We start from the raw sequence: 14,173 nt of genomic DNA on the forward strand, positions 1-14,173 counted from the left end.
CTATAGTTCTGTCTTTGGTTTAGTACCATTTCAGACCAGTCAATCCAGGAGTTTTGGTTTTGCTGAATGAACTCTTTTTCCTGCATTTGTTAGCAACTGATTGAAGTTCGCTGCAAGCTATGAATCAGTTTGCATTGGCATGTCTGTTAATTAGGTTTGCTAAAATGAATAAACTGACTACTTCTTTAAGGTCAGCCTCTAGCTCAATAGCCCAGTGATACTTTAAATTGGCTTCACCTTCTCTACTTACCAAGCAACAGGCAAAAGTTACGAGTATAATAGTCTGGTTAACCCTATCCCACAGTATGTCAAAAGACCCAGGGAGGGATTCTCCGATTGCTGACGCTGAAATTGCATTCCGCGATCGGCCGGAGAATTCACCTTTACGCTAGTATCGTGGGCAGTGACATTTTTGCAAAGCTCCGCCTGCTCCAAAACAGCGTACTCGGGGACTATGCCACACGCCGCTTGGACAGCCTCAGGATGTCACATGAGGCCCTTCCCTAATGCTCCGGCCCCGATGGGCCGAGTCCCCAACGGCGTCGCTCGCGTGAGCTCACACTGTTCGGGGACCTCGCGTGGCGGCTGCGGACTGTGTCCAGCATCAGCACAGTCGGGGGGGGGAAGCCGTTCCGCTGGGAAGGGGGGCTTCAGCGGGTGCTGGGGGGACTGGTGTGAGGGTGGTCCGGGGGTGGTGAGGGAGGTTACAGGGGGGAAGTTTTTGGCAGGCTGGGTCAGTGCACAGCCGGCGCCATGGTGCACCACATGGTCGCCGTAGGCCTCCGCCATGTGCATGTGCGGCCACGGACCTGGCTATTTTGCGGCCATATTCGTAGGTAAAGCCGGCTGCTAGCCCCCCACCAGGCGGACAATCGGTGCAGGGGCGGCGCCAACTTTCTGGTCATAAGACCAGACAGATCCTGCAGACATAGTCACAGGACCGGAAAATCCAGCCCCCATTTTTTACATATCACTCACCCTTAAGTAATCATATAACTTTAAGACACACCTCTCAAAGTGGATACATTTTCCCATCGTCTCCAAGATCAAAATTATTTGAATCAGGCAGTGACTTATAAGAAATTGAGCAGAAACGACATCAACAACAACTTTCATTTATGTTACATTTTTAATGCAATTAAACATCTCAAGTTGTTTCACAGGAGCGTTAAAAAGAAAAGTTTGCTACCGAGCCGTATATGAAGATATTAGTGAAGAATGCTTGGTCAAAGACTGGAGTTACTGGAGAAAAGAGAGGTAGAGAGACTGAGAGAGCTTGGTGTCACGGCAATTGGAGCTCAGGTCACCAACGGTGGAGTTATCAATTTTGATGAAATTTTAAAAAAACAATTGGAGCTCCACACACCTGCTGCAATGTTCAAACTCAAGGAACAGCACCTCAATTCCTACTGGGCACATCAGAGCCTTCTAGACTTAACATTGAGTTCATCAATTTCAGACCACGACCTCTGTCCTCCATTTTCATTGTTCAAAAAAAATCTAATCCTCCCAGGAGCCCTTGTAATTAAAAAAAGAAATATTAATTTTTACGGGATGTGGGCAACGCTATTTAGGCCAGCATTTATTGCCCCTCCCTAATTGCCCTTCAGAAGATGGTGGTGGGCTGTCTTCTTGAACTGTTCCAGTCCTTGAGGGTGCAGAAGTGCATGTTGCACAGCTCATGTCACACATCAGCTGCATGTTCATCGAATGGAACCCTTTTCGGTTTGTGTAGAGTGGCCTGCCATCTGCAGGTGCTCGTAGGGTGACATGCATCCCATCGATAATCCCCTGGACCCAGGGCATCCCCTCAATGGCAGCCAACCCCACTGCCAAGCATCCTGGTGGGCTTGGTCCACATTGAAGTGGATGTATTGAGCCACCTGGGCATTTAGGGCCTCCAAGGTGTCGCGGATGCACCTGTACACCGAGGTCTGCGAGATCTCGAACAATTCCCCACTTGACACCTAGAAGGACCCTGTCGCATACAGTTTCAGAGCGACCATCACCTTGATAGCCACCGAGAGCGGGTCTCCTCCCCATACCCCCACAGTGCCAGGTGTGCCATCATCTGGCAGATATGTCACACTGTCTCCTTGCTCAGGCGGAGTTTTCGACGGCCGTCCACCTTGGTCTCCTCCGGAGGACCCCAGCATCACAGATATCAGTCTTCAGCCAGTACGATTCACTCCATGTGATAGCAAGAAACGGCTGAAGGCACAGGATACTGCAAAGGATTTGGGCCCTTACAATATCCTGGCATCAGTACTGAAGTCTTGTGCTCCAGAACTGGCCGCACCCCTAGCCAAGCTGTTCCAGTCCAGCTACCACATTGCCATCTACCCGGCAATGTTGAAAATTGCCCAGGTATATCCTATACACAAGAAACAGGACAAATCCAACCCAGCCAATTAACGCCCTATCAGTCGACTGTCCATCATCAGCAAAGTGATGGAGGGAGTCACCAACAGTGCTATCAAGCGGCACTTACTCAGCAGTAACCTGCTCACGGACGCTCAGTTTAGGTTCCACCAGGGTCACTCAGTTCCTGACCACATTACAGCCTTGGTTCAAACATGGATAAAAGAGCTGAATGCCAGAGGTGAGGTGAGAGTGACTGCCCTTGACATAGAACATAGAACAGTACAGCACAGAACAGGCCCTTCGGCCCTCGATGTTGTGCCGAGCAATGATCACCCTACTCAAACCCACGTATCCACCCTATACCCGTAACCCAACAACCCCCCCTTAACCTTACTTTTAAGGACACTACGGGCAATTTAGCATGGCCAATCCACCTAACCCGCACATCTTTGGACTGTGGGAGGAAACCGAAGCACCCGGAGGAAACCCACGCACACACGGGGAGGACGTGCAGACTCCACACAGACAGTGACCCAGCTGGGAACCGAACCTGGGACCCTGGAGCTGTGAAGCATTGATGCTAACCACCATGCTACCGTCCTGCCATCAAGGCAGCATTTGACCAAGTATGGCATCAAGGAGGCCTAGCTAAACTGGAGTTATTGGGAATCAGGGGGAAAACTCTCCACTGGTTGGAGTCATACCTGACACAAAGGAAGATGGTTGTGGTGGTTGGAGGTCAATCATCTCAGCTCCAGTTCAGCACTGCAGAAGTTCCTCAGGGTAGTGTCCTAGGCCCAACCATCTTCAGCTGCTTCATCAATGACCTGCCTTCCATCATAAGGTTAGATGTGGGGATGTTTTGCCCCAGACTCGTGGAGTACTGGACAGCCTTCTTCGAGGTTATGTCCAAAGTGGTGGGAGTGAGGGTGGAGCCATGCCCGATAGTGGCGGTCTTCGGGGTTTCAGAACAGCCAGATCTATTCCTGGGGAGGAGGGCGGACGCCCTTGCCTTTGCCTCCCTGATCGCCCGCCGTAGAATCCTGTTTGGCTGGCGGTCAGCAGCACCGCCCAGAGCTGCGGATTGGCTGTCCGACCTCTCGGAATCTCTCCAAATGGAGAAAATCAAATTTGCCATCCGAGGGTCGGACGACGGCTTCCACAGAACGTGGGAGCCATTCATGCAACTGTTCCGGGACCTATTTGTGGCCAATGTACAAGAGGAAGAATAGTCGGGGGAAGGTAGCGGGAGGGGCTACAGGTTCGGTACGGGGGTTCGATGGCTAGCTAAGGCCCAAAACCAAACTAAATAAACATGTTGGGGGGGGGGGGGGCGGGCGCAGTTACTACTACGAAGATGCTTACCTGTAAATATGTATGTTAATTTTTGCGTGTTTGTTTGTTGTTTTTTTTTCTTTTTTTTTTTTTTTTTTTTTTTTTTTTTTTTTTTTTTTTTTTTTTTTTGTTCTTTTTCTCTCCTAACAATTTGTAATTTGTTCAATATAAAATATGAAAACTGAATAAAAACATTTATAAAAAAAAAAAGATGTGGGGATGTTTGTGGATGACGGCACAATGTTCAGCACCTTTCTTGACTCCTCAGATAATGAAGCAGTTCATGCCCAAATTCAGCAAGATCTGGACAATATCCAGGCTTGGGCTAACAAGTGGCAAGTTATATTCGCGCCACACAAGTGCCAGGCAATGACCATCTCGTACAAGAGAGGATCTAACCATCGCCCCTTGACACTCAATGGCATTACCATCTCTGAATCCCCCACTATCAACATCCTAAGTGTTAACATTGATCAGAAACTGATCTGGGCTAGCCATTATTAGCACTGTGGCTACGAGGGCAGGTCAAAGGCTAGGAATCCTATTGCGAGTAACTCACCTCCTGACCCCCAAAGACTGCCCACCATCGAAAAGGCACAAGTCAGGAGTGCAATGAAATACTCTCCACTTGCCTGGATGAGTGCAGCTCCAACAACACTCAAGAAGCTCAACACCATCCAGCCGCTTGATTGCTACCCCGCCACAAACATTCAAACCCTCCACCACCGAGGAACAGTGGCAGCCGTGTGTACCATCTATAAGATGCACAGCAGTAACTCACCAAGGTTCCTTAGGCAGCACATTCCAAACTCACGACCACTACCATCCAGAAGGACAAGAGAAGCAGATACCTGGGAACCCGACCACCTGGAGGTTCCCCTCCAAGTCACTCACCACCTTGACTTGGAAATATATTGCCGCTCCAACACTGTAACTGGGGCAACACCCTGGAACTCCCTCCCTAACAGCATAGTGGGTGTACCTGCACCTCCAGGACTGCAGTGGTTCAAGAAGGCAACTCACCACCATCTTCTGAAGGGCAAGTAGGGATGGGCAATAAATGCTGTCCTAACCAGCGACGCCCACATCCTGTAAATTAATTTTTTTAAAAGGCCCTCGAATGACAGGCACAGCCGGCACACATGAGGCCTCATGTGGCACTTCCTTGGCGCCTCCTCCGCCTCTGCCTATGGGCGGCTGGCTCTCCATCATGGGTGGCTGCCTCCTGTTCCTCTGGGGCAGGCTCCGCTGCTGCAGCTTCCTCCTCCTCATGCAGCTCCAGCTCGTACAGCCGCAGGGCACCCCCAGGGCTGCAACGATTAGCAGGAAGGCCACCATTGCTGGTTCAATTGCATTATCCATTGTCTGCAGGGGGTGAAAGGTCGACATGTTAGCATGGCGCATACCCCCGTGCCCAAACAGGTCCAGTGGGCTGCATGGTGGCCCCAGTTGGCACTGCGGGCTCCACCTCCGCTTGCTCCCCCCCCCCGCCTCCATCCCCGCACCCCTGGCCCCATCGGTGGCAGGCACCACAGGGGCCTTTGGACCTGGCACCAATCCCTGCTGACAGGGGTACATCGGCTGGCACTACCCTTGCCATGGGTACACTCCATGGCCCCTGCCTAGCCCCCCCATTGGACTACTGTGAGCATTACCCTTGGGTAATGCTGGCGGGTAGCCGCCGGATTGGGGGGCTATGGTGGAGGGTGGGGTGCAGGGGTGGGGGCACCCATACTGCCAATGTCACTCTGCAGAACCAGGAGCCAAGGGGATTAGTCAGTGGGGTGCGCAGCAACATGGCTGCCTTGCAGGCTGCGGCAATGGCGGTGCGTGCCTGGGCACTGCCCAAGTTCTGTGGGGGGTTACCCCGGCACTCGTCCTGTTCCCCCATCACCCCCACACTTTTCCCCAGGACACCCCCCATCCCAGCCAGCCCAGCCAGTGTCCGGCCCGGCATCCCACAGTCGCAGCTCTCTGTGCCCTACATCATCTCTCTCCCCATCATCCATGATGCCAGTTTCACGATTTTTAAAAGCACAAGTGAACCACAGCGTCAGGAACTCGGCCCATCGGAGGTGGAGAATCGAGGAGGCCCTGGAGAATACCGGCTCAGGCCCGCTAATGACATGCAAACGGTGTTTACTGTACGTGCGTTCTGGAGCTCATTGACGCCGTTGTCGAGGTGACGGAGAATTGCGATTTGGCGTCAAATGGGCGCCCAATCCGTTTCATGATTTCGGCGTCAGCCAATGGAGAATCCCGCCCATAATCTTTCAGTATTATCATCTTCCCAATGCCAATAACTGAAACAATGGGTGTGATTCTCCGGCCACGTTGCACTCAAGGGAGATAAATGCGGCCGGAGAATCTCGGGAAAGCCCTCCAGCAAGTCTCCAGACAGCATCCGTGTCTCGCGAGATTCACCGGAGACCCGCGAGACGTTGGAGTCGGAAACACGCCCCAAATGGGACCGAAAGACTCTCGCAGACGTAGGTCATAAATCTACTTATGACCTTCCTGCACAGGATCCAGCAGCCTTCATCGTATCACTGGCCTCCCCAGGGAGGCTGCAGCCAGGCGGCGATCAGTGTTGGCCCACACAAACGTGGACCAGGTGGAACGGCACCCTGGTGGTCTCCCGGGCTGTCGGGAACCCCTGAGTGGTCAGCGTAAGTACAGGGTGTTCCCCTGGCCCTCCCCCTGAAACAGGGGCACCTTGGCACTGCCTAGCTGCCACCCTGGCCCTGCTATCTTAGCACTGTCTAGGTATCCGGATGCCACTGCCAAGCCAGCAGGAGCACTGCCTGGGTGCCAGGTGGTAGTGCAAGGGTGTCCGAGTGCCAGGGTGGCACTGCCAATGGTCAGGGGCGAGGGGGGGTCATGCCCTCGAAATGAGGGTCGAGGGGGGGTTTGAAGGGTGGGGGAGTGCTGGGCAAGTAAGTTGCGGCCTCCAGGAGGTTGGAGGGGTGATGGATAGGGGCCCGAGAAGGGAGGGAGTGCTGTAAGGGGACCTGGGCGGGGCCTGAAGAGGGGGGCCCCCAGGGAGCCCATAGCAGGATATCCTCATTTGGGGGTATGGAGTAGTGTTTATGTGTGTGTGTGTGTGGGGGGGAGGGGGACATTGACTAGCTTACTTAGAGATCGGTGCACCCTTTTAAAATGGCAGCCCGACCTCTGAGTTCAGCTCCCCAGTGCTAAAATGAATTCTAAGGGCTGGAATCCTCCACATCCTCCACCCCACCCTCCACAAGAACGCCACGGGCGAGACGTGGACAATGGAAAAGTCCATTGACCTCGGGCAGGACGGATAGGGCCGGAGAATCCCATCCACAGTGTGGGCTAAACCAGTGAGAAACTCCCCAGGGGCCAAAAACGTGACTAAGTGTCATTGAATAGCGGTGGGGAACCCGCCGGTAGAGCTGGCGGGGAACTCCCTGAAAAACCCGCCACAAATTAACTTAGAAATTTTTTGGGTGAATCACGCCCAAAATCTTAAATTTATGTGCGGATTATAGTTGCCTTAATAGTACAACAATACCTTTTGAAATTCGAAAATGCATAACCTTTAGATTGAAATGTTCACCTCAGACAAACAGCATAACCAATGTCATCCACCCAAACTTGGTTCAAGCTTGTTAGAAAAAGTAGTCAACAGTCAGAGAGATAGTGGCAATGTCACTGGACTGGTAATCCAGCAGCCCATGCTAATCCTCTGGGTCCATGGATTCAAATCCCAATTAAGACACTGGGTGGAATTTTAATTCTGTTGATAAAGTCTTTAATTAAAATCTAGTTTTAGTAATGACTTGTTATTTGCTATTGCTCCATCTGATTTGCTAATGTCCTGTAGGAGTAAAATCTAGCCCTCTGTAGTTCCTAATCAGTGGTAACTTCCAGGATGCTGATGAGCAGAACAAAGGATGTGTCCACCCATAGGAGTTCAAGTGGCACAGAAAACAGCAAGACACTATTTATATAGTGTCTTTAACACAATGAAACATCAAATGGTGCTTTACACGTACTATCAAAATAAATTTCACATGAGGAGATATTCGGTAAGATGACCAAACAAGAGGTAAGTATCTCAAAGGAACAAAGCAAGGTAGAGAGGTGGAGAGGTTTAGGACCGAGGCAACTGAAAATACAGTCACAAATTCTAGAGATATTAAGATCACGAATGCGCAATACTGGGATTGGAGAAGCCTAGATTCTGATCCAGATCTGCATTTCTAAATGCTTCATTAGGCTCATTTTAATATGCGTTTGTGGGATCCTCTCAACGCTCAGGACCTAACCGCCATGCCTAACTTCGCCAGGGCACCGTTCCATACTGATTTCCACAAACGTGGACCAGTCGTAATGGTGCCTGGGGGGGGGGGGGGGTCAAAGCCATTAGAGACCCCCAGATGGTTTGGGTCAGAACAGGATGGCACACTTGCACTCCCTCTGACATCTGGGCACCAAGGCACTGCCAGCCTGGCACCCTGGTAGTGTCACCCAGGCACCCTGGCAGGGTGCTAGGCTGGAAGTGCCAGGGTTCATGGATGCCAGGTTGGCACTGCCGGGGATTGGGCCTAGGGGGGGCTTACCAGGTGGAGGGGGGTTGAGTGGGTGTTCCCAGGGAATTCCCCAAGGTTGGGGGGGGGGGGGTTCAAAAACAGGGGGTGGGCTGTAAGGGGGTGGAGCGGAGATCGGAGCAGCCAAACAAAATGGGCCCTCTATCTGCGAGAAACCTTTTCTGTTGGGCTCGCACCAGGAAATGACTCTAAGTGCAGCCTCAGTGGAGAGAAATGCCCCAAGGCCAAAAGAAATGGCAAAGTGCAATTGAATAGCCGGGTGTATCGCAGTGCCGCAGACACTGAGAAACACCCCGCTAAACACGCCCAAAACCCAACATATATATTCTTTTCCAGTTGCATTGCACCTGACAATTTTCAAACCGAGGTATTGCTTAACCGGGGGAGAAGAAGATCGATGAGCAGAGGGTTTATGGATGAGTGGGACTTGGTACAAATTGGGAGGTGGGCAGCAAAGTTTTTGATGGCTTCAGGTTTGCAGAGGGTAGAATGTTGTAGACTGGCTTGGATAATGTTGAAACAGTCAACAGGTACCAAAGATGAGGGTTTCAGCAGTAGAATTAACTGAGGCAAGTGCAGAACCAGGCGATGTAATAGAATTGGAAATAGGTGGTCATATTGATAGTGTAGATATCTGGTCGGAAGCTCACTAGCGGCCATTCAGTGAATGCTCACACACATGGCAGCTCTGGCTCAAAGGTGTTGATTTGAGCTATTTTAACCCGAAAACCTGGGGGTGGGGGGGGGGAATTTGATGGGAAAGTGTAACTGACATTGTGGAGGAGAAGTTCCCCCCAGGAGTGGAGGTTTGCTGGTTATCAGACCCGGCAGAAGAAGATGAAAGACATGGCCAAGGAACTGGAAGAGACCTGTGGCACAGCACCAATTGGAAAGATGGAGGACTGGGAAGGGTTGTCACATGCTAGTAAACCCCAGATAAAGCAGTTGATGGCATTCACCAGAGAGGGGTTCCACCAGCAACAAAAGGAGATGCGAGAAGACCGATAAAAGACCATCGAAGGAACGGTAGCACCCTTGAAAGGCTCAATGGAGAGAATTGAGAAGTGCTTGGAGGCACAGAGGGTGCAGATCTGGGAGATGGAGAGGGTGATGGCGAACCCTAATAGCGAACCTCTCAAGGCGAATTTGACTTTCTCCAGGCCAAGAAAGCTCGCCATGTCCAATAGCCATACCTCAGCCCTCGGGGGCTTTGAGTCCCTCCATGCTAACAGTATTCGTCGCCGGGCTACCAGGGAAGCAAAGGCCAGAACGTCAGCCTCTCTCTCTTCCTGGACTCCCTGGTCCTCCGAAACCCCAAAGATTGCCACCTCCGGGCTCATTACCACCCCAGTTTTCAATACCCAGGACATGACATCTGCGAATCACTGCCAATACCCCCCGAGTTTAGGGCACGACCAGAACATGTGTACATGGTTAGCCAGCCCTCCGGCGCATCTCGCACACTTGTCCTCCAGCCCGAAGAATCTGCTCATCCAGGCCCCCGTCATGTGGGCCCGGTGCACGACCTTAAACTGGATCAGGCTGGGCCTGGCGCATGTTGCGGTCATGTTTACTCTGCTCAGGGTTTCTGCCCAAATACCTGCCTCCAGCTCCCCCCCCGAGCTCCTCCTCCCACTTAAGCTTCAGGTCCTCGTTCTGCGTATCCTCAGCTCTCATTAGCTCCTTGTAGAGGTCTGAGACTCTGCCCTCTCCCACCTCTCCCCTGGAAACTACCCTGTCCTGCCTCCCCTTCGGCGGGAGACGTGGGAAGGACGGCACCAGTCTGCGTACAAAATCCCTCACCTGTAAGTATCCAAAGTCGTTCCCTCTTGCCAGCCCAAACTTTTCCTCCAGCGCCCTCATGCTCGGAAAGCTCCCTTCCAGGAACAGATCCCCCATCCTCACAATCCCCGCCCTCCTCCACAGTCGATACCCCCGTCCATGTTCCCTGGGGCAAATTGGTGGTTGCCGCAAATTGGGGTCCATACCGATGCTCTTACCACCCCTACATGCCTCCTCCACTGGCCTCAGATCCAAAGAGCCACCACCACTATCGGGTTGGTGGAGTACCGTGCCAGCAGAAGCGGCAGAGGCACCATGACCAGGGCTGCTAAGCTAGTGCCCCTGCACGAAGCAGCCTCCATCCGCTCCCAAACCGACCCTGCATCCACCATCCATTTCCTTATCATCGCTATGTTGGCCGCCCAGTAATAGTTGCTGAGGTTTGGCAACGCCAGCCCCCCTTCTCCTCTGTTCCTCCCAAGCATCACCCTCTTCACCCGCGGGGACTTCCCTGCCCATTCAAATCCCAGAATAATTTTATTCAGCCTCTTAAGAAGGACCACGGAATAAAGATGGGGAGACACTGAAAAACAAACAAGAACCGCGGGAGAATCATCATCTTAACAGTCTGCACCCACCCCGCCAATGACAGCGGGAGCGCATACGACCTCCGGACCTCCTCCCTCACTCGTTCCACCAGTCGGGACAGGTTGAGCTTATGCAACCTGCCCCAGTCCCGTGCAACCTGAATCCTCAAATATCGGAAACTCTCCCCCACTAGCCTGAATGGCAACCCCTTCAGCCTACTCTCCTGCCCCATCGCCTGAATTACGAACATCTCGCTCTTAGCCATGTTCAATTTATATCCTGAGAACTGGCCAAATTCCCTCAGGATTTCCATAATACCGTCCAACCCCACCATTGGGTCCGATATATATAACAGCAGATCATCTGCGTATAACCAGATGATCAGCCCTTTCTAGCCGCTAGAAGTTCTCAGTGCAATTTCCAGCGGCTCTATGGCCAGCGCAAACAGCAGTGGGGAGAGAGGACAGCCGTCTTGTCCCACGGTGCAGTCTATAGTAGTCCGATGTCGTCCTGTTCGCCCTTGCACTCGCCTCCGGGGAACTGATATAATAGTCTAACCCAGTCGATAAACCCCGCCCCGAACCCGAACCGTCCTAGTACCTCCCACAGATAATCCCACTTGACCTGGTCAAAAGCCTTTTCAGCATCCATGGCTACCACTATCTCCACCTCCCTACTCTCCGAGGGCATCATAATCACGTTGAGCAGCCTTCTTAGGTTGGCCACCAGCTGCTTCCCCTTTACAAACCCGGTTTGGTCCTCCACAATTACATCCGGTACACAGTCCTCAATTCTGGTCACCAAGATCTTGGCCAGTAACTTGGCGTCTACGTTGATCAAAGAGATCGGCCTATATGGCCCACAAGCCTCCGGGTCCTTATCCCGTTTCAGAATAAGCGAGATGGTGGCCTGCGACATCGTCGGGGGTAAACTCCCTCTGTCTCTTGCCTCGTTAAAAACCCTGACCAGCACAGGCTCCACTATCCCGGCAAATTTTTTGTAAAATTCCACCGGATACCTGTCCGGCCTCGGTGCTTTACCCGACTGCATGACCAGGTGTTGGCATTGTTGAACGAATATTTCACATCTGCCATCACCCAAGAGAGTGAGGAGGTCTTAACAGAGCTCAGGAGAGAGATTATGACGTTCTTGAGCAAATTGTCATTGGGAGTGACAAGATATGGGAATAGTGACGGGCTTAAAAGTGGACAAATCTCCAGGTCCGGATGAATTGTTTCCCAGGTTTCTGTGGGAGGCGAGGGAGGATATTTCCCAGGCTCTGACCCAAATGTTTAATTCTTCTCTGGCCACAGGGAAGGTTCCAGAAGACTGGAGACCAGTTAATGTGGTCCCACTATTTAAGAAAGGTTGTAGAGACAAGCCAGGGAACGACAGACCAGTGAGTCTCACGTCAGTTGTGGGGAAACTACTGGGGAAGATTCTGAAGAAGAGAATGTATCACCACTTGGAGAGCAAGGTTTGATCAGGAATAGTCAGCATGGTTTTGTCAGAGGGAGATCATGTATAACAAATTTGATTGAATTTTTTGAACATGTAACCAAGTGTATAAATGAGGGTAGTGCAATTGATGAAGTTTACATGGATTACAAAGCCTTGACAAAATCCCAAATGGGAGACTTATTAAGGAGGCAAATGCACTTGGGATACAGAGTGATTTGATAAGGTGGAGTCATAATTGGCTTAGCAGTAGGAGACAGAGTGTGATGATTGACGGTTGCTTTAGTATCTGGAAGCCAGTGACCAGTGGCATACCACAGGGATCAGTGCTGGGCCCCCTATTGTTTGTCATTTACATAAATTATATAGATGACTATGTGGGGGGTAGGATCAGTAAGTTTGTGGATGAAACAAATATTGCTGGATGGTTAACAGTCAGGTTGAGTGTCTTGGGTTACAGGAAGATATAGGCGGGATGGTCAAATGGGTGGTAAGTGGCAGATGGAATCGAACCCTTAAAAGTGTGAGGTGATAGGCTTTGGAATGAGTAATTTAACAAGGAAGTATACTGTGAAAGGTCTGATACTGGAAGTTCTGAAGAACAAAGGGATCTTGGCGTGTTTGTCCATAGAAGTCAGAAGAGCAGGTTAATAGAACAAAAAGAACAAAGAACAAAGAAAATTACAGCACAGGAACAGGCCCTTCGGCCCTCCCAGCCTGCGCTGATCCAGATCCTTTATCTAAACCTGTCTTCTATTTTCCAAGGTCTACTTCCCTCTGTTGCCACCCGTTCATATACCTGTCTAGATGCTTCTTAAATGATGCTATCGTGCCCACCTCTACCACCTCCGCTGGTAAAGCGTTCCAGGCACCCACCACCCTCTGCGTAAAAAACTTTCCACGCACATCTCCCTTAAACTTTTCCCCTCTCACCTTGAAATCATGACCCCTTGTAACTGACACCCCCACTCTTGGGATAAGCTTGTTGCTATCCACCCTGTCCATACCTCTCATAATTTTGTAGACCTCAATCAGGTCCCCCCTCAACCTTCGTTTTTCCAACGAAAACAATCCTAATCTACTCAGCCTTTCTTCGTAGCTAGCACCCTTCATACCAGGCAACATCCTGGTGAACCTCCTCTGCACCCTCTCCAAGGCATCCACATCCTTCTGGTAATGTGGCGACCAGAACTGCACGCAGTATTCCAAATGTGGCCGAACCAAAGTCCTATACAACTGTAACATGACCTGCCAATAGGGTGGTGAAAAAGGCACATGGGACACTCGCTTTTGTCAAGCAGGGCATAGATTACAAAAGCAGGGAGGTTATGATGGAGCTGTATAGAACTTTGGTGAGGCCACAGTTCAAGTACTATGTGCAATTCTAGTCACCACATTATAGGAAGGATGTAATTGCACTGGAGGGCATGCAGAGAAGATTCACAAGAATGTTGCCTGGGATGGAACATTTAAGTCATGAAGAAAGGTTGGATAGGCTTGGGTTGTTTTCTCTGGAGCAGAGAAGACTGAGGGGTGACCTGATTGAGGTGTACAAGATTATGAGGGGAATGGACAGGGTGGATAGGGAGCAGCTGTTCCCCAGTTGAAGGGTCAGTTACGAGGGGACACAAGTTCAAAGTGAGGGGTGGGAGGTTTAGGGGAGATTTGTGGAAAAACTTTTTTATCCAGAGAGTGGTGATGATCTGGACTTCACTGCTTGGGAGGGTCGTAGAGGTGCGATGCCTCACATTCTTTAAAAAGTACCTGGTTGTGTACTTGGCAGGTCACAACATTCAAGGCTATGGGCCAAGTGCTGCCAATTGGGATTAGGTGGGCAGGTCAAGGCCTTTCATGCGTTGGTGCCGGTTCAGTGGGGCGAAGGGCCACTTCTGCACTGTAGTATTCTGCGATTCTGTGATTGGAGGTGGGGGTGGGGCTCTCGGTGGACCTTTGCAAATCTTTAAAGGCAACGGTAGAGGAGCGGGAGAATCGATCGAGAAAGCAGAACCTGTGTATCGTTGGCCTGCTTGAAGGTGTGGAAGGCACGAGTGCTACAAGATACATCTCAA

This window comes from Scyliorhinus canicula, chromosome 9 (assembly GCF_902713615.1).
Source record: "Scyliorhinus canicula chromosome 9, sScyCan1.1, whole genome shotgun sequence".
Lineage (NCBI taxonomy): Eukaryota > Metazoa > Chordata > Chondrichthyes > Carcharhiniformes > Scyliorhinidae > Scyliorhinus > Scyliorhinus canicula.